At 39.9% G+C, this 25,427-nt stretch overlaps 1 long non-coding RNA gene across 1 annotated transcript in view; it reads left to right on the top strand.

Annotated features, from left to right (window-relative positions):
* Positions 1-24,715, top strand: part of LOC147650836 (uncharacterized) — a 133,508-nt gene extending 108,793 nt beyond the window's left edge. The window contains exons 2-3 of the long non-coding RNA XR_015275201.1: positions 11,775-12,027; positions 21,453-24,715. This is a non-coding gene — a long non-coding RNA (uncharacterized LOC147650836). The remainder of the gene's footprint in view (positions 1-11,774; positions 12,028-21,452) is intronic.
* The last annotated feature ends 712 nt before the right edge of the window (positions 24,716-25,427 follow it).

Here is a 25,427-nt window from a genome sequence, read left to right as displayed (position 1 = left end):
AGTGGAGCCTGCTTTTGCTCATTTCACTTATCTATATATTTATGTAAGCATGTACTGGTGAGATTGGCAGAAAGTGTTCATTTGTGTACATGTGTTTATACAGATAGGTACAAGTCATCTGGTGTGCTACAGTACAGAAAATCAGAGTTAAATAACCTATACTGAATGTTGTTAAGATTTTGATTTTTTAATTATATTTTTTTTAATGTGAATTATGCCCTGGTGTCCTCAAAACACAAAATATAATGTCCTTGTTGTTACCTTAATTAGAGCTTCAACATGAAACTTAAGGGTCTGATGTCAGTGTAACTCTGGTACTGTGTTGTAAAGTTGCTGGCATGATGAGGGATCTGGAGAAATGTGCCTTCTACTTAACATCTTGTAGTGATAAACAGTTTCCATTCACTATTTTGGGCATCTGCAGGCTTTGGCTGACTCGACAGAGCTCACTTGCATGCCATCCATTAGATGTGGTAATTTGTATTTCTTTCCATGCCCTCTCAATTGATGTAAATTGGTGTGGCTGGCAAAGCAGCAATAGCTCGGATTGTCCTACTCTAAAAGAGCCCCAGTTTGGTGCTCTAATGTCACCCAGGGATTAAAGAAGTATTTTGGGGAGTGGCTGTGGTTGTTCCCTATAAATGGACCAAATGGAAGGTAGAAATGTCATTTGAGTTAACAGGCTGCACTGGCACCAGAACTGAAATAGTTTTCAAAAATTAACTTAATTTGGTAATAAGGTCACTAAACACTAGAGTGGGGATGTTCTGGAGCAACTTTCCATTTAGAGTAGTGGGGACAAGAAACCAAATTACTTCTAAGATAGAACTTTGTCATTTATGAAGTGTTTGCATTATGTGGTTGCCTGTGACAGCAGGGAATTGTGTTTGATGACCCAGGAGGTCCTTTCCAGTCTTACTTCTTCTGCCTATGCAAGGAAAATAAATAAAGCTGTTTGTGCGCTTCACCGGGTGCAAAATCCTTTCTGTAATAACCCTAGGAACCTAGCTGGAAATAATTAGTAGAATTGCCAGTTATAATCTGAAGATACATAAAGCTGCAGTGACTGAAGGAGCAATGTGCAGAATCTTTTGCTCTCGGGGTTTGGGTGGCTAAATTGTCTCTGATGCACTTCCTTGAAAGGGTAGTTGCTATTAAAGCAATTTGCTTTATGTCCTTTGCTTGCATTTACAGCAGCACATCTGTGGAACCGTGTGTTCCCTCTTCTATTGTGCTGCATCTCTGTGCGTTTTTAGCTGTCCATCCCAAGCTTCTGTGCTGTATATTTAAATAATTGGCAGGAGAAACTGCTGGCATGTACTTAATATCCAGAATTAAGCTGTACAACATTTCCTTCTCTACTAAGAAAGCATGAACTCCCTGCTGTTGCAGCCATCAGTGGTTCCCAAGTGACCTTCTGATCCTCAATTCCTAGATCATCCCGAGGTTACTGGGGCTGCTGCCTGGATTTCTGATCAGGCCAAACAAACAACACTGCTGGAAATCCAAATATGCTCTACAAGGCATCAGCAAAATACTAACCACAAATCACAGGTCTGTAGCTGTGCTGCAAATCCTGTGATTCAGCATGTCAAAAAGCAACTATTAGGCTTCCAGCTTGGGATAAAATAATCACAGGAAAATAGGCGGATCTGTCAAGTTGTTAAAAGATAATGCTGAAATATGCAACAATCTGCTCAGCAATAAGGCTGTCAAAGATGGTAAATATTAGTCTAGAAAATGGGAAAATAGACATTTTTTTTACATCAGTGCTTGTGAAAATAACTTGTATTTGACTTTGCATTTCAATATTTGCATCTTTAACCAGCACTGGAAGGTTAGAGCCAAAAATAAAATATGGAGAAAGAAATTATGTTAAAAAGAAATACAAAATATAAACAAAGGAAAAAAACCACCAACGACCCTAAATCCCTGCTGCATGACCTTGCAGAAGAAAAATACAAAGCAACGGTTTGTATTAAAAAGAAATTTACTTAGGCAAATTCAATTGTTGTTTAAACAAATCTTTAAGGTTCATTTACAGTACAAAATCCTAATGGCCCTAGAGACTTGAGAAGAAGGAATGTAAAGTTTCAGGTTCTTTCTGCAAAACTGCAAAGTCACCTTTTCCATTATAAATTTCTAGAAGTCTCCCCAGCACACTTAGTGACCTAAAAGACAGTAAAAGTATACTGGCTTGTGATGGTAAAGGGTCACAGGACATTTGGACAATTCCATACTGGAACTGTTCACAGTCTGCAAACACAAACCCTGCCTGTTCCATTTCCTAGGATCACCAAGTACTCCACTGGAAAAATGATGTCTCTGCTTTTGGGGTTGCTGATAATTGATCAATCTCACAAATGAACACTAATGGTGCTGCATCGCTTTGGAGTGCAAGAAGGTGTTCTCAGTCCACTGCAGGTGTTCACATCCCTCAACATTTTAGACATATGGCTTAGACAGGAAGGAACTTATTGTCCCCTTTAACTCCTCAGAGATCATTAAAAAGCGATGCACTGAAGTGTGCAGTGCTTTGCTGCCACTGTGCAGAGCAGGGAAATGCAAGCCTGGAAGATGGGATGTAGGCATAGCTGGTTGTGCTTCCTTGAGTTGAGGTTAGTTTCTGCTGAGCTGAGCTTTGTCAAGCTGATGTAGGCTTGACTGCTGCTATGGGATGAATTTGAGACTTTGTCAGTAGAAATAATTGAGCTTCTCCTTGCAGGAGGACTGCATTCTTAATTGTTGTCTGGAAAGCTCTCACTCTTCTGTGTTTCAGACATTTTGTCTGGAGGGTTGTTCTGTCAGTGGGGATGAGTCCTTTGTTGTTATTCTCTTGAGAATCCAGCTAAATTTAGTCATGTTGCTGTTTGATTTTAATTGCATGTGCCTCATTAGAGGCTGAATGGACAAGAAGACATCACTTTTCCTGAGTCTGCCCTGGCTCAGGGATACATCCAGAGCCACAGCTGCTCTGTGGTCCTGGTAAGGCATCCTGACTTCAGGTGGGCAATGCTGCACGGCTGTAGTGCTTCTGCTGGGGCACTGAGGTAGGGTAACTCCCAAAAACTGAGTAAGCAGCAAGGTCTGGAGCTCAGGAGAGACACTTTGGCTGGACAGAGAATGCTGGAAGCTGAAATAAGGAGTTCTGAGGTGATGAGTGACTTAGAGTGGCTGGAGGAAGACTGTTGGCAGGGGAGTGCCTTTGAGTTTAATCAAGCAAGGTTCATAAGCACTGGTGTGAGTGGTGGGTCTGTGGGGTAGCAGCAACTCTGGGATCAGAGTACTTAGGACTCCTGTCTCTGAGAATTACTCAACCCATGATATTCCCAGGGTAGCAAAAAGGATGCATTCATAGAATTATGCATGCACAGTGCTGTGATGTCTGCTTGAAGAAGCCGAATTAAGCTTAACTGGACTTGACTTTGCAAACTGAATAATCTTTTACAACACTGTTTTGCATGCAAGAGAGATATGTAAGCCTAGTTTCAGCTGGATTTCTGGGTGGTTCAGTGCAGATGATTTATTTAAACAGTGCTCTTTCATCTCCCCTGCATCGGAATTCACTGCTCCCTCCAGTGAGCCCCCAGCCAGAGCAGTTTGTCCTTCTGCCTCTTACCAGCCACAGTGTGATCCAAGCTGGTGTCCCTGCTGTAAATATGTTTAATGTGGTGGATGTGGCTGTAATGTAAGCTCCTGAATTTCTTTGTGTGTATTTGTGGCAAACAGATCTGCTGGTGTATGGCATTCTTAGTCTGTAGCAGATGTCCACCTATGTACCCTCTACAGATGCTGCTAACAACAGATCAGCTTAACAACTGATGTAGTCTAAAGATAATTAAATATTAAGTCTTGAATAGGCTCTAGTATCCTATCAGTAATTGAACTACGATAATATATTTGCCAATGTTTACTGCTGTTTGCTAAGCCAGATGCATTTCATCATTTTGATCCTTTTCACACAGCTTTTCTCCTATAATGCAGCTTCCTGTAAGCAGTTGTGCTAAGTAGCAGCCCTACATACTTTCCATCTGGCTTTGCCATGAGAACAAGCTACATGCAATAAATGCATCTCTGTTCTGAAAACAAGGCAGAGCAATTGCAGACACATTCTGTAGTCATCTACTGGAAAAAAAATCTGTCCAGGGTACTATTAATTCCTTTAAGATTTCATGACTACGACTTACTATCCTCCCTCCTTTCATTATCCAGTGTGTTTCCTATCCCTGACTCTTTTCCCTTGCACTCTCTATGTAGTTATAATTATTGTTACAGGATGGTGTGAACCTGCATGGTTTCCTGAAATTGTTCTACACTAAAACCTATGGCTTTGTTTATTCCAGAACCATATAAATTTTGCAGTGTGTCAGTTTTAGGGGCCCACTTAAGCTGCTCCCATGATTGCCTTCCACAGGAAAGGGGTCAAGGGGAAGGCAATGATGCCTTTGAAGTTTCTAGCTTTGTCTCTTGCCCTGGTTATGATAAAAACTGCGCCTCTGGATTTGCCTGGGTGGTAGTTAGGCAGCATGGAACTAAAGGCAGTGAGAGCAGCAGGAGCAACGTGTTCCTTGGTCACTTTTGGGAAGCTGGACCCTACAAGTACCTCAGACATCTCAGGGATCACCTCAGCACGCTCTCTAGCACTCAAACACGAGCTGTGACCTCGTGTTCAAATAGCACAGCAGTAAGCAAGTGGAGAGAGTCATTTTCATTTCCTTGCTTGTAGCACCGTGGCTGTGCACTGTGGCTGTGGTGCTCTTTCCCCAGCTGTGTCTCAAACATGGAGTGAATCCTGCTTTGCTGGAGCTGACAGTCCAGCCTCTTGCTATGAATGTGCTCAGCAAAGCAGTCTCTTTCAGGAGAAAAAGAAATGACAACCAAAGATGTAAAAGCAGGCTGCATGACAGAGAGCTAGATACAGAATACCAGCTAAAGTCTGCGGGGTTTTTATTTTTCTTTTTTTGTCATTTTTCCTTAAGGGGCAGAGCTCAGTTCTGCTGGTTCTTTGCCCCACCCACTGGACACCAGTGTCCAATAGTGTGCATTCATTATTCCCTATAAATTGAGAAGTTATTCTAATTAGACAGTGCTGTAATCCTCCTCTTGCTCTGGATCAGATGTCTTCCAGTGTAAACAAAAACCCATCAGACTTGAAGAAGTGGGTCAGATCAAGAGACATCACAGTGCATTATAGCCTAATCCAGTGGAATTGATTCTAAAATGTTGGCTCTTGGTGGGGGATGGGGACACTGGGCTGTAACCTACACTGTAAAAAGGTCACCGCATTGGAAGAGCGTAAAAATTGTTTGTTGATGTCATGTTTTTTATTTTAGGGCATGTGCTACATTTACACAAGGAACTCCATGTCTTTCATGTGTTTTGCCTGTCAGTACTGCACAAAAAATTGAGTGAAATATCCTTTCAAAAGTCCATTTGCAGAGCAATGAAATGAAACCATCTTAATCTAACAGTATGTAAAAGTGTATAAATTTGGCAGTGACATATGGATGTATAATTGTACAGCTTCTGTGCTGCATTAATGAGGTATAAAACTTGTCTCAGAAATGCAGCTATGCAGTGCCTTTCATTCCCCAAATCCATCAGAACAGCATATCAATGGTGAGAGCATGTTCTTTCCACAGCGTTTGGAAGGCGTTTGTTGAGCATTAGCGCCAGTTGTCACACGGTTCAGAGAGTCGCTGTGAGGCCTCAGAGCGCTGCCTTTGCCCTGCTTGGACTTACTCTCACTGAACTGTTAGCTGGGACAATTCAATATTTCTGTCAAATGTCAGACTGCTGGGCTGGAAGGACCAAAAGGATGTGGGGAAGTCAGGTGCAGGCTTTGCTATTTCTACACTTCTGGCTCGGAAGGAATTTGAAGGGGGTGCTGGAACAGGCATGAGCACAGGGAAGCCCAAAGCACCCAAAGAGAACACTAAAGTGTGGAGGTTTTGTTCTGCTGGAGATGAGAATTCTGGGGAGAGTGGCCTGTAGATCTCTGGGCTGTTTGCACAGCTCAGCTCTGTCGCTGAGGGATCCCTTTTCACACTCTGTGTGTTGTTACTCACAGTCCCATGGGTGGGAGACGCTGAACCCAGGGCTGGGTGGAGAGATTCATTCTTCTGTAGACAGCTGGGATGCAGAGCTGAGGGAAACCAGCCACATACACCTTGAAGATTTACAGACATAACCTGGGAGCATGCAGAGCTCTCACTGAAGCTCAGAAACATAGATGAGCAGACCAGCTCAGAGTTGTAAGAAGTTTGAAAATTAGCTTTGAATCTTGCCTCAGTAGTTAATAAAAAAAAGCCAAAACCAAAACAAACAAATAAAAACTAAACCAAAAAAGCTCCAAAACAGAAGCTAAAAAACTCCACCACCCCGTGTTGCATTTCTTATTAAGTAACTTCAGCCAAATTTATTTGTATAATTGTTAATGGCTTACCTAAATGCAGTGGAATGCCTTTCCAGAGCTGATCAGGGTTTTATTTTGCACTTTATCAGAGTGAAGTAGGTAATCTAAGCCTTTTCATCTCTGGGTACTCATCTGTGCTGAAGAGAGATCTGTTAATTATAGCCTTCCCTCAACATGGATTTTCTTTCTTTCTCTGTGTATGTGAGCAGAATCAGTGTTTTAACAAAGCAACCGAGAAAGTTCGTGTTAAATGCTCTGTGGCAGCGCTGGATTTGCAGACACAGAATGCAAACCTGTTGCCTTTTGTGCTGGGGAGGAAGGCTCTGTCCCTTCGGTGGATGAGTTAAATAGAAAAGCAGTTTCACACCTGATTTGCCAGTGTTCTAAGTCCTGTAGGCAATCGAGAAACCTGGCATTGCTTTTTTCCAAGCTACATATTGAGAGAATGGATTGCAGAGGTTATATCAGCCCAGGATATCAGTATGATTAAATGTGTTGTGTATAAGCTTTGGTATTGTCTCTGTGGCCTCCAAGAAATGCATGAGAAATAAGAGACTTGAGGAATGACCCCATTTTCAAATGGATCCTGAGTAAAACTTTAAGTTCAAATACATATCTAGGAGGATATCACTCCATTGTCAGAATCAACATTATCTGTCTTTTAAGCAGGCAATGATTATAACAGTAAAGAGATGATGTGCAGATGTTACCAATAAAAAGGGAATAAAAGAGAAAATGTGAACATCCCTGTCATTAAAAACCTCAAAAAACCCAGTGGTGATCAAACTAGAGGGACCAAAAGAAGTTAGTCGTTCCACACATAAAAGCAAAACTACAGAAAAGACTTGTAAGCATCTGCTCAAGATAATGAGAGACTTGGAAGGGAGATTGAAGTGCTAGAACAAGCAGGTGAAAAGTAATGCATGGAAGATCCTACAATTGCCTATAAGATTTAAGTTTATCATTACAATAACTTTTTCACAATGGACTAACAAAAACCAAGTTGAGAACTTTACTGATGCAATTTGAGAAAGTGATCGAAACATTGTAAAACTCTTCTAACAACATGGAGTTTAGATTAATGAGTTGACTAGCTTTTGCACATTTTCAGATTGTGTCCTTAAACCAAACTCTATAAAAAAACCCAGATTTTATGAGTAATCTTAGTAACAGTGCATGTTACTAGGTGGTATTATGATACTGTATATAATAGATGTATTTTCCCTTCCAGTGCAGATTCTTCAAATGCTAAGATTCATTATTTATACATTCCTTGGTTTATTTATTGGAATTTTACCCTTTTGACAACTTGCTTGAAATCTCTCACAGTAAGTGCCTGGCCATATTTCTTAGTTTTTAATTTCAGTAAAATGATCCCATTGTTTTTGTCAAGAGGATTAAAGAAAATTATATTCCACTGCTCATTTTTACCCTTACAGCTGGATTACTGAGAGAAATCATCACCTTTAGGCAAAAAGTTCACACAGTGTTTTCTCAAACACTAGGGTCATATCTTTTGGCTTGAAAATTCAAATTAATTGCAATTCAGGCCACGTTAAATTTAACACTGAGAATGGCAGGTGTCCAATATGTGAGAGCAACACATGGAGCCTGTCTCAAACACAGAGGCACCTCAGTGATGAATTATGGTTGCTTCCTTGCAGATAAGCAGATCATGGTCAGCTAGTAATAACATTAATTTTTGTCACCTCAAAACCTCTATAAACATAAGTTGTTTTTTTTAATTTTATTTTTTTTACTGTAAGGATAATCAAACAGTAGAACAGGTTCCTTGGAAAGTTTTTGGATTCTTCCTGCATAGAGTTAATCAAATCTCAGTTGGACACAGCTCTGAGCAACCTGACATAGATGGACTAGAAGAGCTCCACAGGTCCTCAGCCTTTCCTTAATTTTATATTTGCAAGATGCTTACTGTGATTTTGGTAGATTGGGACTTTCCATGCCCTGAAGTGCATTTTTATGACAAAGTTTCAGTAAGAGTTTTGTAGTGGAAGGGCTGACAAAACCTTTCCTACAGTGGTATAAATGTATACCACCATATATAGCAAGAACGTGGAATAAGGTCTAGAATTAGGGATTGATCTATAACTCCTGCATGACAAAGCATTAGAAATGCTTTGTAATTAGCAATTATCAGTAGGAGTCTCCTACAATTTTCTACATCATATAGCCCTTTAAAAACTGCTTTGAATTTCCTCTTAAATTAGCAGAACATCTATTTCATACAGAACATCTGTTTCATAATGCATTTGATCTCATTTTCTTATGCTTTCAAAATATATGAAAAGAACCAGCTGCACCTACTTTGATTTTTGTGATTCTAGGATTGCATTTTATTATTTGTACAGGGGTGAATTTTTGCTTTTGGAGAGAATGTCCTCTATGTAGTGTATCTGCTATTTCAAACTCTAATGAAGCTTAATTTTTGAACTTAGATGCTTTTTTTGGTTTTGGGTTTTTGTGGGTTTTTTTTCTTTTTTTATTCTCTTTAATGCCACACTTGTTGAGGTTGGGAGCAGGAAACTATTTTAGAGGCAGATGTTCAAACTTGGTGAACATTTTCCCCTTCCCTTACCGCTTGGGATGTGGTGCTGCATTTGAAGAATAAGGGGGAAAGATGTTCTTGTTCCTCCATGTTTATCTTGGGGGTGCTGTCATTTCTGCACTGAGAATGATTTGAGGTTGCCTGAGCATTGTTGAATGGACATCATTCTGCAAGCTGCAGTGCACTCATTTCCCATTAATTTTATCAGCAGCTGGGACCACTCAGGACTTTGAAGCCAAATTATGTAAAGCCTGTTGGGAACCTTTCTGGAGGAGGGCAGGTGTTGTAAGGAATCTAACCTGTTTATTCTCTTTAACTCAGTCACAAGTGGTCAGAACAAGGAGTTGGAAAGGGACTGAACAGAAAAGGAAAGCCTCCCTGATTTAGGATTGCAAAAGCAAACTTGATAACAGACAAAACTCACACTTGCCTCTTTAATTTTTAAATTAAACACATGTATATTTGCACCCTGTATTTAAATATTTCCTATTTGTGTTGGGTCCACTTTGATCGCTATCAGTGTTGAATAATTTATTTCATCATGAAATCGATCTATTTAGGTTGATTTTTTGAAATTATGTATTTATGTCTTTTAGTAGTCTCTGACAAGGAACCTTGGCTATGTATTTTTATTAATGTCAAGCTGAAAATTGAAGTAATTTTTATCTATGTTTATGTTTTAATTGTGAGTAATTTATGAAATAGGCTGTATTAAATTTTTTTTTAAAAAAAAGCCTAGGAGATAAAGAAGGATAAGATTCTGTGGTAACTGCTAAATTAATCTTATAATGTATCTTCTTTCTCATGAAGTTTGTAAGTAAATAAAATGCCACTGTCAGTACATCTTGTTTCACTGGCTGAGGCAGTAAGTGGGGAAATTCTGATAAAAGCCAAAGGGAAGTTTCAGGTTTTTCCCCTCCTCCTGATTAGTAGAGAAAAACACCTTTCATTTTCTTTGCATCTATTTCCTCTTAAATTTTAGTGCTGGGTATTTTAACAATCTTTTATGTTGGTTCAGGAATATTTATCAGTTTATTTAAATTGAACTGTACTTTCTAGATGAAGTCCTAAAGAATAATCTGTGATATCCCAGAAGCTTGTGAGTGCATCACTGTACAGCAGGGCAGAAACCAGCTGGGCAATAGTGCTCCTCTCCAGTCTGTCAGGTTTTCTGTAGCACATCTCAGCAGTGACGAAGGATTTAGTGCTCTCTAGATTGTCTGAGTTCTTATAAGCATATCTGATAAATTATCCACTATATAAATGCGTGAAAATTTGCAGTATCTCTGCAAATGACAGGAATATCAGAAGTGACAGATAATTTATTTGGTATGGTTGTTAACTGGACATGAAGTCGCTATGAGCTATAACCAGAGCAGTTTCTTGTCTCTGACAGTGAAATACTGGCTTTAAACCTCATAAGCCTTCAAGGTTTCTGCCTACAATGCCCTGTAAAAACTAATTGTTAAATATTCTGTGGGACTTCTGGCAGCTGTGCTGGTCAGACATAAAGTTTTCTTTTATTCTCCATTAATAGCTGAACTCTGTGTGATGGTGCAGAAGGGGGCTGAACAATTCCATGTGCTGGATTGCCCAAATGAATCTGCCCACCTGGGTGCTCTCAGAGCAACAAGTGGCTCCTGCTGCTGGACTGATGTGGAGAGATTCCCCTGGGCATTCACAGGTTCCTCTGCTCCCAGTTACAACCCCTGTGTCACATCTGCTCCCATGTGGTGTGTGGGTCTACTGGTGAAGGGGAAAATTTTGCAGCTCGTGGTGTTTGTGCACATTTGGGAAGCCCTTTTAAGCCATGTCAGTGTTGCACAATTGTCATTTGTCTGAAGTTTTTTTAGTCCTTTTTATTTCTTCACATTGTTTAGTGAACTTGGAACCTGCTTCCTCACATTTAAAGGTCCATTGGATGCTCTTGGGGAGCTAGCATGCCTGCTAGAGCATTGTGAAGCTACTGTTGATGAAAATACACCACAAAGTGATACAAAGTCAGATGCCCATGTAATTGACACATAAAAAATCAGAAGTTTAGTGCAGAAGCCCACTTGGGAATGGATGTTGGTTTGTTTTTTAACAGAGGTTTACAGTTCCCTTCTACTTCACTGTCACAATTAAAATATAAGTTACTTTTAAATATACTTTGCAAATAGCAACTGAATTCTCTCTGGGGCAGTGAGAAACTTTGTTCTTTAAAGTCCAGCAAAGCTTGCACTTTTGGGGCTGTATAAGCCTGGGGAAAAAAACATTGTCATTCAGAAGTCAATTCTGCTCACCCATTAGGAAAGCACATTCACACTAATGGCTCTGCAGTCAATCAGTGACAAAGACCTACAGGAAAACGTACTTGTTTCACTGTTCACTGATCTTGCAATTTGATCAATATTATTTTGAATGAATCTTTTTTTTTACTTCATCTGTAACATCTCTTTTTACAGCCAGACTGAGTGTGCACCATAAAACTGTACTGCAGATACTGCTAAAAGAACCAGCCATGTCTTTCCAGGTCTGAGTCCACAGCAGAGGCTCAGCTTCATTCAGCCACATGGTTTTATCTGTTTTCAAATGAGCTTCTATTATTCTGTGGTACCCTGAGGGGGTAATAATCGTGATCTCTTTGCTGACTCTGAGATGTTGCTGTTCTCTCTAGCAGAATTTCTCACCGTGTACCACAGCTTTCCATTTGCTTCCTAAGTGTTAGAGAAGCTTTTAAATTTTGCTGTTGCGTTCACAGAGTTTAAGAAATATATTAATGACCCTGAGCTGAACTTTTACCTGTTACAGGTGGTCTGTGGCTGTGGTTTTGAGGTCCATATCGTGTGGGACCAGAGGCAGAGATCTCCCTGTGCAGTCAGTGCAGAGGATGTTGGATTTCCTGTGCCCACCTGTCTCTGGCTGGATCCAGCTCCCAAGAGTCCGTGGGATCTGTGTGGATGCCACTTGGTTGGTTCTGTGAAGAAAAGCTTCTTCCAGTGTTTCATTTCCTCTCTGCTTTTCAGTGCTGCAGCTAAACACAAGCTAGATTTCCACGGAGAGGGTAAGAATTTTAAATGAAAGTAACTATAATTCTGTGTGTCATTTGTGGTTCCATCCAAAGACTGAATAAAGTGTAGTATAAGGAGCACAGTGGAGATCAGAGGCTTGTAGCAGAGCAGTTTGCTTATTTCAGTCAGTCTTGCATTTCATTGGACACATGATTTCCCATAAGCTGTGCATTACCCAGCAACAAAAATATTTCTGCCCCAGGGAGAAAATTAGGAATTTCTCTTACACTGAAATTTCAATTGAGAGGGAGTGCCAGAGATGACCAGGTAATCTAATTGAGATCTTACTCTTCAGCTATAATGAAATGGTTTGTAAGGTGTTTGGAGTGTGTCAAATTAAGTACAATACAGAGGAAATTGTGTCTAGAGACAATGAAACAGAGGAAACCATGCCTACTGTCCTAGAGCAATAAAAAAATGATTGACTAATTGATGCCTTAAACAGCTGAGAAAGTGGCACAGGGAGAAGGTGACTGTTGCACCATAAGTGTTAGTACAGGCAACAAAACATGTTTGGATGTTGGAGCAAAGAATTTTGTAAGGATTTTATAACAAGGATGAAATAAGTTTCTGCAACACTGGGATCAAGAAATGTCCACAAGCCACATACTCTGAAAGCAGAGAGAATTGCTGTTAGTTGTAAGCAGAATAGAAAACTGAAACAATCTCTGTAAAAAGTGGTTAATACAGTTCTAATTGGGAGAAAAAAACAACCCAACAAATTTATGAGATTTCTGCTGCATAAAGTGGAAGAGAATGGTACGGTCTGGGCAAACAGGATGGAAAATTGGCTGGATTCCACTTTTCTGGTCCAGAATTTTTCACTGACTTGCTACATGGTTTTCCTGTGTGTAAAATGGTGTAGAATTGATGCCTGTCTTCTGAGGGGCTGTAATATCTTACCCTTGCAAATTAATTAGATTCACTGCATAATGGCAAACATAAGTAACTTCTCATGACTGCATGTAACTCATCAGAGATGCCTGTAGGTTGTACCTTCCAAAATGTGTCTGTTCCTTCCTGGGGTCATGGCCAAAATGTTCAGGATTCAATTGACCCTTATTTATAATTTATATTTATATATTTGATTTATATAATTTATATTTATATATTTAGATAGTTAATTTTATTTATAATTGAAGTTAGCAGAACTAACTGCTAAATTCAGATGCTATAAATAGCAGAATTATGGAAGAGTGTAATTCTGTGAGAATTTAACCCCATCATTAGAATAATTCTTGTCTGCTACTCTTCATTAGCTATAGACCATCATCAGAAGAGCCATTTTTTATCTAACACAGGTTGTGATGTATCTGCATTTTATAAAAGCTATCAGTGGGTTTTCAACAGAGATGTCCTGAAATTTTTTATTTTCTTAGTCTCCTAGCAGTGCAATTCCATTATAAACTGCAGGTATTATGAATAGAAAGTCATTTGTTTGAAGAGCATTTAATAGAATAAATGGTAGAAGTACATTTGTAGTTTATATAACTGCTACCATAGAAGTAGAGCCAAAAGTGCAATTTTTTTAATGTATAATTCTTTTTTTTTTTTAAGTATAGGTTATATTTACTTTTTTAAATTATATTGGAGAGTGGAAGCAAGCTTTGCAAAGCCACAGACAAGATGTTCAACCATTTATAGACTTGCACTGTCAGCACAATCTGTTTTGCAGTCAATTGTTACTTGTCTCCTTCACTTGAAAACAGAGGCTTGGTGTTCCTTCCCCCTCTTTTCTTCCCAATCTGCACATCTAATTGAACATATTAATACAGTGGTGCTTGATTAAAAATGGTAGCATGAAATTGAAGAAAAAAGTTAAGTGTCCCTAACATGTCAATAAAATTAAATAACATCCTTCCTTTTCTAGATTTTCTTAAGCTCAGGATTTCCTGTGTTCTTTCAGCAGTGCTTTTAATGGGCTTTGAGCTCATCATGTTATTGCATTGGGGATAATCTCCATATGGTGAAGGTCCTGCGAGCCCTACCAGAAGGGCATTGCTATTCCTCAGGAGCTTGGAGATTTTGAACAGAATAGTGGGCAATGAATTTTAGAAATTACAAACATAATCAAATCCCTATTTCCAAAATTATGAACTTTTTCACAATTAAGGGCATTGCTTGTGGTGTATCATCATTTTTGAAGCTATTTTCAGAGCACGTACTCTCTTTGTCAGAAAGAATCCTCCTGGGGATAATGTATTAAATGAGGGTGAAAATGGGTACCTTCAGCGTGAGTGCACTGGAATTAAATTCATAACACATTACCACAATTGTAAAGATATTGCTGAAGAAGTTTTTATCATATTGTATTTGAGAAGTATTTAAAAAAGTATAATTGAACCAACAACCATGGCATGATTTTAGGGATGTGTGAGAACCAAAGGTCTGATTTCATTCATCTGAAAGGATTCTACCCAAATCCCTGAAGGCCTAATGAATTAATGTCTGCCCAAATCATGTTATAATGAGCCATAAATTATTTATATTGTTTTTTGTGGAGGGGAAACCTCTTTAAATTTCAGGGATTTATACCAGTATTTAGAAAAGTTCTTTTTTTAAATTGAAACTAGGAATGAGTGTTTCCCACATTTATCTTTGGTTTCATTCATTTGTACCATAGTGTCAAACTTGTTGATATTAATGGTCTGTTCCTAGCCTGACTATACAATATCTGTAGCTTGTTCCTAAATTTTTACTCCTGTGATGACAAAGGCAGTCTTGGCATGAGCCACAGCTCTTGAAATCACCAGGGAAGTGCCCACTGCTGTTTTTGGGCACTGCCTCCTTTACATGGTGTTTAGTGACTCCTCTCAGGAGAGCTGCTGGCTGAGCTGGAGTCATCCCTCAGCAGGAGAGGACCAGAGGCCAGGCTGGCACTGCACACCAAATGCAGCTGGGAGATGCTCAGAGGCAGAACCCATTGAGGCCAGAGGGGCTGTGAACCCTCTGCATCATCTGTCAGCCTGTCGGGAGGGAGGCACCTGGAGTCCAAAACCACCCCTCTTCCAAAGACTCCAAACAGGGCAAAGGAAAAAGAAAAAACACCACCCAAAAAGAGAGGTGTTAAAGCACTGTTCTGTACTCACACACTCACGTGCTTAATTTTACACTAACAGCAGCTCCGTGCGGGCTGCAGAGCTGAAATGGGAGAGGGGCTCAGCCTGGCCTCGGTGTGCAGTGGGTACAGGCTGGTCTCCCTAAGCCCTGCCTTGAAAACACTGCAGTCTAAATACTCTGTGGTCCTCAGGATAACTCCCAGATTTTAAAGTTTTACTGTAGTTTCATGCTGTTTATTTTAGTCAATAAAGGTGAACTGTGTTATGACACTCCACAGGCATATTTTTTCAGCATGTAGAATCTCTCCCTATAATGGTGTACATGAAAATACATTTCTTTGGCAGGCAGTGAAAATCATGGCTAAAAAGAGTACTTCAGAACACCTACTGAACAATCAGAAATCTCCCTTAGACTACTGCTTTTAACAGAGCTGTAATTTTACAATCTATGATATTAAAATGGAGTTTGGAAACTACAGTATTTCTATGTGGAATGTCAGACTGGTAAAAGAAAAATGCTATGCTGAGAACCAAGAATTATCTCAGCTTTCTCAGTTTGGATCCAACTAAATCTATCAAGATAAGTGACAGGTGATTTATACTAACAAGGAATTGTCTGAGAGGAAAAGAGAACTGAAAGAGAATTGAATTGAGATAGACATGAGTGAGGAGAACAAGACACTTGAATTTCTCAGATGTGTCTAAGCATGTCATTGTATAGACAAGAGCTAAGGGAGCAAAAAGAAATCACTGATCAAGCACAGAGGCAACTACCAAACAGAAACCAGAAAAATAAAAAAAAAACAACTCTGGAGAAACTAATTTAAGTATTCTGGACAAAACTAGATAATGAGGAATGTACCTTAACACAAATTTATTCCACTGACAGCCTTAAAATGTCACCTGTGTATTTACTAAAAGCATTTATCATTGTACTTTTAAATCCTAGCTAATAAACCTGCAGCCACTGGTGCAAGAGGAGCGTGGCTTGCAGAGGAGGCAGTGGGGCCCTGGAGCACATGGCTGGTGCTGTGTGGCCTCTCTGGGGCCAGGCAGCTCAGCAGCTCACACTGGCATCTCCCTTTCCTTTTTTCTTGCCCTGTGCTTTTTTTGGGGGTGGCAATGCTTACAGTGGGCAGGGTCTGGAGCAGTGAACCTTCCTGAGGGAAAAGGCTAACATTGCAATGTATTGGATTTTTAACCTCTGCTGTTGGAAAGGAGGTTTTGTTCTAAGAAAGAGCTAACAGTCCCAGTAAAGCATGAGTAAGGCCTGGCCTGTTGTGAGGGTGAGAAGCAGAGCCAAGAGAGGAGCCCACGGAGGCAGACACGGAGCTCCTGCTCCCCGGCTGCTCGGGCAGCAAGGCAGGGGCTGTGCCACCCTGGAGCAAATGCCATGGGGTGAGGGGACAGCAGTGCAGGGAGAAGGACACCAGGCCATGGGGTGAGGGGACAGCAGTGCAGGGAGAAGGACACCAGGCCATGGGGTGAGGGGACAGCAGTGCAGGGAGAAGGACACCAGGCCATGGGGACAAGGGACAGCAGTGCAGGGAGAAGGACACCAGGCCATGAGGACAAGGGACAGCAGTGCAGGGAGAAGGACACCAGGCCATGGGGACAAGGGACAGCAGTGCAGGGAGAAGGACACCAGGCCATGGGGACAAGGGACAGCAGTGCAGGGAGAAGGACACCAGGCCACCTGCAGAACAGCAAAGGGACAAAGGGACGACGGAGCTGCTGGTCCTTGGTGAGCTGCAGGGCGCTCTGCTGAGCTCCACAGGTTTCAGGGGCTTCAGGCATGTGCTTGTCAACCTGAAATGCATCAGGAAGGGGCATTATTGAACAGTGAGATTTGCTTAGGTTCTCACACTTCCATTTTATGAAAGGCAATGAATATTCTGCTTGTTGAGAGGTTAAATATAAAAGCTTGTGTCTGGTGCAGCTGCCATTATTCTCTTGCAGTGTACCTTTCTCTTTTTTGAAGTGAAAAATTCATTACTTCAGACCAACTGTTCCTTTTTTCCTTCTTTAACATTTTTTAAATAATCTTTGAAATTCTAGAATAAAAAGCTGGGAAGAAGTGTCAGAGCTGAACAGATCAAGTTCCTACACTGTGGTTCCAGCATGCATAATTAGATCTTCTAAACTTAATTAAATCTTCTTTTAGTGCTGTTCAGACCTGTCTACAGCTTTCCATTTGGTTATATAATAAACCTGTATCATTGTTTAATTACATCAACTATGTTGGTTGGCTGACCTGAAATCAGGTTGCTTACTTGAACACACAGCATTTGAAAGAGAGAGAATTTATTCTCATTTTCTTCACTGCATGCTTTGATGTGTGTAGTGTTCACCTGTGCCTGTCTGTTCATTGTTTCTAAGTAATTATTGCAATTTAAGATCCATTTAATTATAACTTGTTATATTTATTTTATTAATAAGCCAAAGGAGTATATATTTCTCCAGTCAGTACAATGAATTCTTTTTGTGGTAACAAGGGAAATTCTCTTTTCAGTAATGATGGCTACATTCTGGTAATTTACGTAGCCTAATTGGAATATTTCTTGTCACAGTCTTTAAAAATAACTTTTTGGGTGCATTGCCAGTGCATTCCAATGCCAGTTACTCACACAATTTGTCTTATTGATGCCACTCTTCTGTGCCTCTATGAGTATTAAAAATTCTGACTGTCATTGTATAGATCCTGTTAAATGTTAAAACCATCTGGGAATGTCTCAATTGATTAGCCTCGTGCAAACATTAGATGCAGAACAATAGCAGTGAATTCCATCTTCAGCTTATGCCTTAACTGTGAATGCTTTAGTCCTTATGGAAACTTCCTGAATTTTTTTAAAAGTTTAAGGTGATTATAAGGAAAGCTGACAGGTTGAGGTCTAGAAGTTGGTGCAAGTATCTATTTAACATTCATACTTAGGATGTCTAAGAAATAGCAGTAGGATGCAATTTGTACCCTTCTGCATTGCTTACTATGTCAAGGGTATGTTTTTCAAGTTGAAAAGGAAGGAGAAATCCATTTGCTGCCTGGGTAGTTCCATTTTGTGTTTACATGTAGTTTACAGGGAAGGAAATGCATTTTTCTTCCCTCTGGAAGAGCTGACTCTCATATCCATTTGCAGGCTGTATGGTATCTGCTGAAGCTGGGAGACAGTAAATACTGCCAGTAAAGTGTAGCTTCTATACTGAACTATAATAAATACTCAGATTCTGATATTTTCCAAGAATTCCGATGCTGAGCAGCTTAACTGAAGCACAGCAAGCAGCAGCTTGCTTCACACTCAGTTTCCCAACAGATTGTTTTCTTTTGAGGCTAATAATTTATCAGGGTGAGCATCTTCCTAATTGTGACCCAGAGGGGCTGGGGTGGTGTCTGGGCAGAGGAGCAGCAGTGGCTCAAGCACTCAGTGGCTGCAAGGCTGGGCAGCTGAGGGACACCAGGGGCACAGGGCAGCCAGGAGAGCAGGAGAGGGCTGTGCTTCCCTTGCCCTGCTTCTCCCACCCCTACCATGGATGTCCCTGGACAAAGGGCTCCTGCACGTGCATAGCTGCACCATGTCTGGGTTCACATGGTCATTCCCGATGAACATTTTTGGGGCTTGGTTTGTTCATTTTTGAGGGATCTCACTGAACGCATTTCTTTGCCCCAGGTATTCTGCAATCACTGATGACTTTTATCTAGTTTTCCTTCAGACACTGAGACACATAAATGTCCCTTTATGGACAGTAGGCCTTTCCCCCAGTATACTGTGGTTAGCAGTGTGCTACAAAGTCTGCACCAGCAGTGGGAGCCCACTCTGTCCCAGTGTGCTCCTTCAGACCCTTCCTGGACCTGCTGCTGTCAGGTCCTTGGGGACGAAGAGGTTCAGTGGGAGCACAGAGCATTCAGCACTCCCCCTGACTGCCTGTGTCATTGTGTTCCCAAAGTTCTGCTGAGCCTGGCTTTCCTTCTGCCCAGAACCAAATGGGAGGGGCAGACTGAAAAATTACATTTTCAAATGTGGCTGTTTAAAGGCACTTTCTATAGGCTTTGCTCGAAGCACATGGAACAAAACCAAACAGCTTTGAGCGGAACATAGAAATATCAAGAACAGAGAGTTCATGTCCCTTGACCTGCTGACTAGAAGATTAATTAATGTGTTAGCCTTTTCTAGTCCTTTTTTCCCTTTTCCCTTAATTTCAACCAAAAGTATAATCCACTTCCAATCAAGAACCATGTGGCAAACCTCATAAATTACTGCTCCATCTGTGGCTGCCCCTGCTGATCCCCGGGCTGAGAAGCCCCTGTGGTAAGAGGCTGTGTCTCCTCTGCATGGAGGCAGTGCTGGAAGAGGTTTGCTAACAGGACACCAAACCTGAATGTCCCTCAAAAATAGCAGCATCTTCTGGAGTCATCATGATTTATTTTTCTTAAATGTGGAATGTTGCTTGCCATGACTGCAACCCTGTTTCATTAAGAAGGGGCCCTAAAGCACCTTACCTGTGTTTGACCTGGCTCTGCCACTGTCTGGGACAAAATTAGAGAATGTAGTTGGAAATTATGGACCCAAATAATCTGCAGAGGTCAAAAGAGAAGCCTCTATACAGCTGCATATTTTTGCTATCAAAACTTTGAATCACAGTGATTCTAAAAGAATTTGAATCAGCTTTTAACTTTATTTTCTAGTCTTATCTAATATTGTCTGCTGGAGAAAATGCAGGGAAGCTCTGATAACACACACACACCTACATGTAGCTTGAGCAAAGATCAAGGTAACTGCAGAGTATTTGGCTGGCAATTATTCAAGCCTTAGGACACCATTTTCTTGAAAATACACACAAGGGAGAAATGAAAAATAACCATAATAAATTATTCACTTTAAGGAAATTAATATGCTAGCTGCAAAAATAATCACTCTGAAATGCAAGTATTTCTAGAATAGTTTAGCTGGTTAGATATGTTATAATTAAAACTATTTATGGAAGTATAGGATGTCATAAAAGCTAGCTTTGGATACATAGCTGCTTCTGCTTCAATTCTACATGAATCAGGTAAATACAAATTGTGTTATTTCCTACAAACATTTTAGGCTCTAATTTTATTTTTATTTTGACCTTAATGCTTTTTTGTTTATATTTGTGATTCTCCAAGGTATAACTAGTGTTTCATCTGCTATACAAATACACTATTTGCTTATTGCTGAAAAGGAAGCCTTTAAATATTTAACAAAATCATGCTATGGTTGCAGAAACAGAAGAGGAATTTATTTTTTTTTTTAAATCAAAATGCTGAATAATGTGTTTTTAATGAATGTGTGATGAATTATAACTTTTTCTCACATATATGAGCTTTGAGTATGATGGTCCTTTGGACCTCATTTATGCTATAGACTATAGGTAAACCAAGTCGCTTTATTATTTTAATTTTCCCCTTTCTCAACTACTTCACTGTGTTTAACACATTTGCCATTAAAAAAATTGCATTTCAAAACCATCCAGGCAATTATCTTTGACAAATTTTAAAACAAAAATACTCGGAAGAAGTTAAAGATGTTTCTAATCACTGGAATTGATTGCACTAATAATCTTGTTCTGGTGGGAGATGCCAGTGGGTGTCCCAGGGTGGCTCCTGTCAGTTCCTGGAGGAACTCTGCCACTGGAAGTAGGTGCAGCCTTCAAATGTGCCACCTTGTGATCCTTGCCTCCACAGATCTTTTTCAGATTAATTAGATATTTTGAAACCTGAGAGTAACCTTTTTTTTGAATCATTGGTAGATAAAGAAGGCACTGTTGGGTGGTAGTTTTATAGATTGTTGTCATCTGTGTAACAAACTAGCTGATAATAATTAATTTGATCAGTAATCTTTGGGAAGAGTGTTCACTCATCTCTATTTGTTTGAAAGCTGACTGTTAGAACAGGAGAACCAGTAAAAGCTGTTTCAAGTCCTGGGCTTCTCAGTTTCAGTCATACCAAAGTAAAAATGCAAATGCCACAAAACTGAAGCCAGAAAAAGGGAAGTCTTTCACAACAGTGCTCACAGAGCTTGATCTTCTGGCAGTTCACCTGTAGACCTGTTTAATTTCTTGGCACAACACTTGTTAGAGGATTCTGGGTGGTTGGTGTATCACTTGTTACTACAGAAATCAGTCACCCAAAGAGCTCCTAGAGCACCTGAAGTGCTTTTGGAGTTGGGTGGATTGACAATTAATATGATTGAAAACAAAATAAATGTTTCATTTATTGCATAAGAAAGATTCCTTGTGTTTATAAACCTTCATCTTAGTACAAGGAACCTTATTGAGCATTTTCTGTGTTAAAATTCTGTGTGCTTTGATTATGATGCTTATCCAAGCCACTGTTTCTCCAGCTGTGGGGTGTCCCACTTCTTGAAGACTACAGAAGAATGCCAAAGGAATTGAAAACAAGCAGCAAAAGCTTTAAAGTGTTCAAAATATTCTACCAGCTATCTCAGAATTTGCAGGCAGATGGAAACAGAGCCAAAAGCGAGTCTGAGAAATACTGACAGAAGAAATTCTTAAGCAGCTTCTTTCTTCTTTATATTCAGATTGTTAAACAAGGATATTTGAACTTTCTGTGCATGGAAAAACACAGAGGGAATCTGATGGATATTTCTATTTTAATTTGAAAGACTACAGTATATCAGGGGAACATGTGGGAAAGAAATATTATGGAAGTGTGTAATCTATTTTAAGCTAACCTACTGTAGTAAGTGAAAATGAGTGGAAAAATAATTGTGGCGGACTCTGAATCACTTTAACACCAACACTGACTCACGTGTTTTGAAATTGCATATTCTGCCTCATCCACATTCTACCTCCTTCCTGTTCTGGGGCTGTACTGAATGTCTGGGTAATACCCATTGATGCAGATAATGGTACTGCCACTTTCACCTTCCAAGCTCTGTTTCTGTGTTGATCCTTGGCCAAAATTCCTTCCTTTGGTATATTTAATACAGGAGATGCCAAATACTTGCCATTTTGCCTGTGTTTCATTTACACTTATTCCATTTTGTCTTTGCAGGTAAATAATGATGTGAATTACCGGGGTTGCAGGGGGAAACTGGTGTTAATGAAATGCAAAATTTAGCCTTCCTTGGCTTTGTTTTGAATTACTGTTTTTCATTTTAATTAGATTTGCAGCAGACTTCTACTTAAAATGAATACTTTTTTCTCTTATTTTGTGACAATCTCAGTAATTACTTTTCTGGATTTGTACTTTGGAAAGTTCTGTGTTTGGGTTTCTTTCTCTCACTGCCTCCTTCACAGGTTTCTGGAGTGCCTGGCTCCATCACTGATAAATTTCTACCTAGGATGGGTTTGTATCTGTCACTTCTGGCTCATTCATTTTCTTTCTTGTTGGGAATAAGGGACACAAAAAGTGAACTTTTTCAGGTGTCTGAGAAGACAGAACTCTGCAGTTTAGTAGAGTTAGCCTTCAAAAACTACGGGGGTGGAGGGGCAGGAGAGAGGGATTACTGTGGAAAGCCTCACAGATTATACATCTGCCCCTGTAATTCAAACTGGGATTTAACACAAAACGAGTGAAGTTGATTGAGTAACTTAATAGTGGCAGAATAATCTCCCTTTTTCAGTGAAATGTGTCTTGGAAACCCTCCCTCCATAACCACCCCCTCCTCTTCAAATGTTTGAATGCTGTTGCTGTACTTGCCAAATATAAAATTAAACACCTGCATGGTTGTTATGCACAGCTGTACCCATCTGCTGAGCATGCCACTTGCCATTTGCTTTGATTAAGAGCAGGTTAAGAGACTTTAATTAAATGAAGTCCATAATACAGTGAAGCATCCACCTCTTCAGCCCCTTGCCTTGATTATATGTTTCTGTGCTTTTCTCCTTGATAAAGACAAGGCTCCAGAAGTGATACAATTTAATGATAATGATTTTTCAGTTTCAATACAGGGCACACTGAGGCTGAAACATTGGCTGGGGTTCTGTGAAGCAGTGGTTCTTTCTGAAAGGTGTGGAATGGGGCTGACAAACTTTGGAGAGGCAGATTCTCTTTGCTGGTTCTGTTGCCATCATGTAGCAAAATCATATTGTATTGTCCCTAAAAAGAGAATACTTCTGAAACCATGGTTATCTGTGATTACAATAGTGAATGTATTAGGAATTCTTCCATGGAAAAATCACATAAACCAAGAAAAGATTACACAGAATTCTGTCATAATGAGCACATTTCCCTTTGGATGCAAGACAAGTATTTCAGAGTTACATCTCTAAAAGGCTCTTAAGGGCACTGAGGAGAATGACCCCAGCCCAATCCCAAATAAACATTAGAGCACCCAATCAGAACATGCTCCTGAGTCACAAACTTTCTTCCTTCTAATTGCTGTGACTCGGTAGATTTGCATCTTAATGAGAATTAGCTATATTGAAGTCAACAGTGCTGAAATGCATGCAGTAATTCCCGTGTACATTTAATACAGATATTCTGGTGTAGCACCTTTAGCCTGATAGCAGCCATGGTCTGCACTTTGCAGTAAGAGGAGCAGTCAATGAGACATTTAAACAAAGACAAATCTTATGTGTGCATGAGATTATGAAATCAGAGTGGGATATGGGGGCACATAGTCTAGCTGGCTGCTGATGGCCTGAATTTTACTAACAAATGAGAAGGACAAGTTAGTGACAACAACCTTCAAGAGATTCTGTTCAGTTCCTGCTGGTCATTTTTCTTGAAGGCAAGCCCAGTGGACCTCTCTGGAGTGAAACTGTGGAACTTAGAAGCAACTAATGCAACACACTTCTGTTATTCAAGAAAATGTAAAATAAATGATTCTGGATTGCACCAGAAAATTGCTGAAAAGTAGTCATGGGTGAAATTAAGCTTCAGTTGTTGTTTTGCTTGTTTGGGAAATATTAGGGAACGTCTGCAGCTAGAAGGTGTGTCCAGAGTAATTTCCTGGCTTTTTCAGTGCAGTTCATCCCGTTTCTAAAGGCAATAAAGTGGAATAAAGAACTTCAGAAGGGCATTTAAACAGAACAAGGATGAACCTTTGCATTGAGACTGTGTTTGGAAAAAAAGGTACAACATATTAATAGAAAAAACCTTACCAGGATTAGAGAGAAAAGACAGATTTACTTTTCAGTCAAATGGCAGTCAGTTTTTTAATTAATGTCATGTTAAGAGAATATGTCATTTTAGATCTGAAATGCATTTATTTTTACCTCTTTGTCTTACAACATTTACTTTCCAGCTTAGTCTGAGTGTCTTCTTTTCCTTCTTTTCCTCACATTTTCATATACAGGCCTAGCAGACATAAGGTACAAGTGAAAATAGGAAAAAGCAGATTTCAAAAGAATCCTCCTCTACAACACAGGCAATTTGTTGAGACCTCTAGCATTTTTATATCTATTAAAATTTTATCTAACCACATCTTCTGCAGAAGTTTGGGACTGATTTTGGGTGTATGAAAGATTACTTTGTTCAAATCCTGCAATGAGCAGTATAAAGAATGTCAGAATTTTGTTATAAGCATTATCAATGGAGGTTGTAAATGAGCCTTTCCTAGGTATATCTTGATATCTTCCTAGAGTTTCAAATTGCAGTATGGCTGTAATAAATGCTGTCTTTCTGACCTTCTCAGCTTATTGAAATCATGCTTTTCTGAATGCATAATGTTTTTAACATTGACTGGCATTTGGGAATGTGTGGCTTTGTCTCAAGACTCAAAAAAAAAAAACCCAAAGAAACCCCAGACAAACAAAGCAAAACAAAAATAAACCCCTTATTTTGTGACCAAAAGAAATGAGGCAGGTTTTTTTCTCACTATTCATTTATGTCTTGGGATGTCTCCTAATACAAAGAACAGAGGGGTTCACCAGTCCTTGCTGAACAACACAAAATGGGGTGAGAGCTGTGTTCCACCTCAGGTATCTCTTTTCTTACAAACATAGGGAATATGTGAGTATTCCCAGATCTCATTCTGACCAGAAGTTTTCTCTCAGACATGAAAATATTTCTGTGCAAAATGACCCAGATTTATGTCCTTGTAAGAATGTGGTTTCAATAAATCTGCCTTTTCCAGTGAAAAGAAGTTTTCTGCCCCACTCTTCTGTGCTGGTAACGATTCAGTTGTGCTCGAGGGGAGCCAGAGGAGCTGGGCATGTTCCCACTGCTGAGCAGCAAATTCAGTGCCACATTCTGTGTTCAGCAGGAACCCCACTGGATACACTCCCAGTACCTGGCCAGAGGGTTGTTTTTTTTGGTGCAGCAGGAAGCCTCTCTGCATGGTTCCCTGGCTGGAAATACGCAACAAGGGTCCAAAATCCTGTGGGAGCATTTCATGTTGCTGTTTGCC

Source organism: Cyanistes caeruleus, chromosome 12 (genome assembly GCF_971803275.1).
Source record: "Cyanistes caeruleus chromosome 12, bCyaCae1.hap1.1, whole genome shotgun sequence".
NCBI classification, from domain to species: Eukaryota; Metazoa; Chordata; class Aves; order Passeriformes; family Paridae; genus Cyanistes; species Cyanistes caeruleus.
This window is presented reverse-complemented; position numbering and strand designations above follow the sequence as displayed.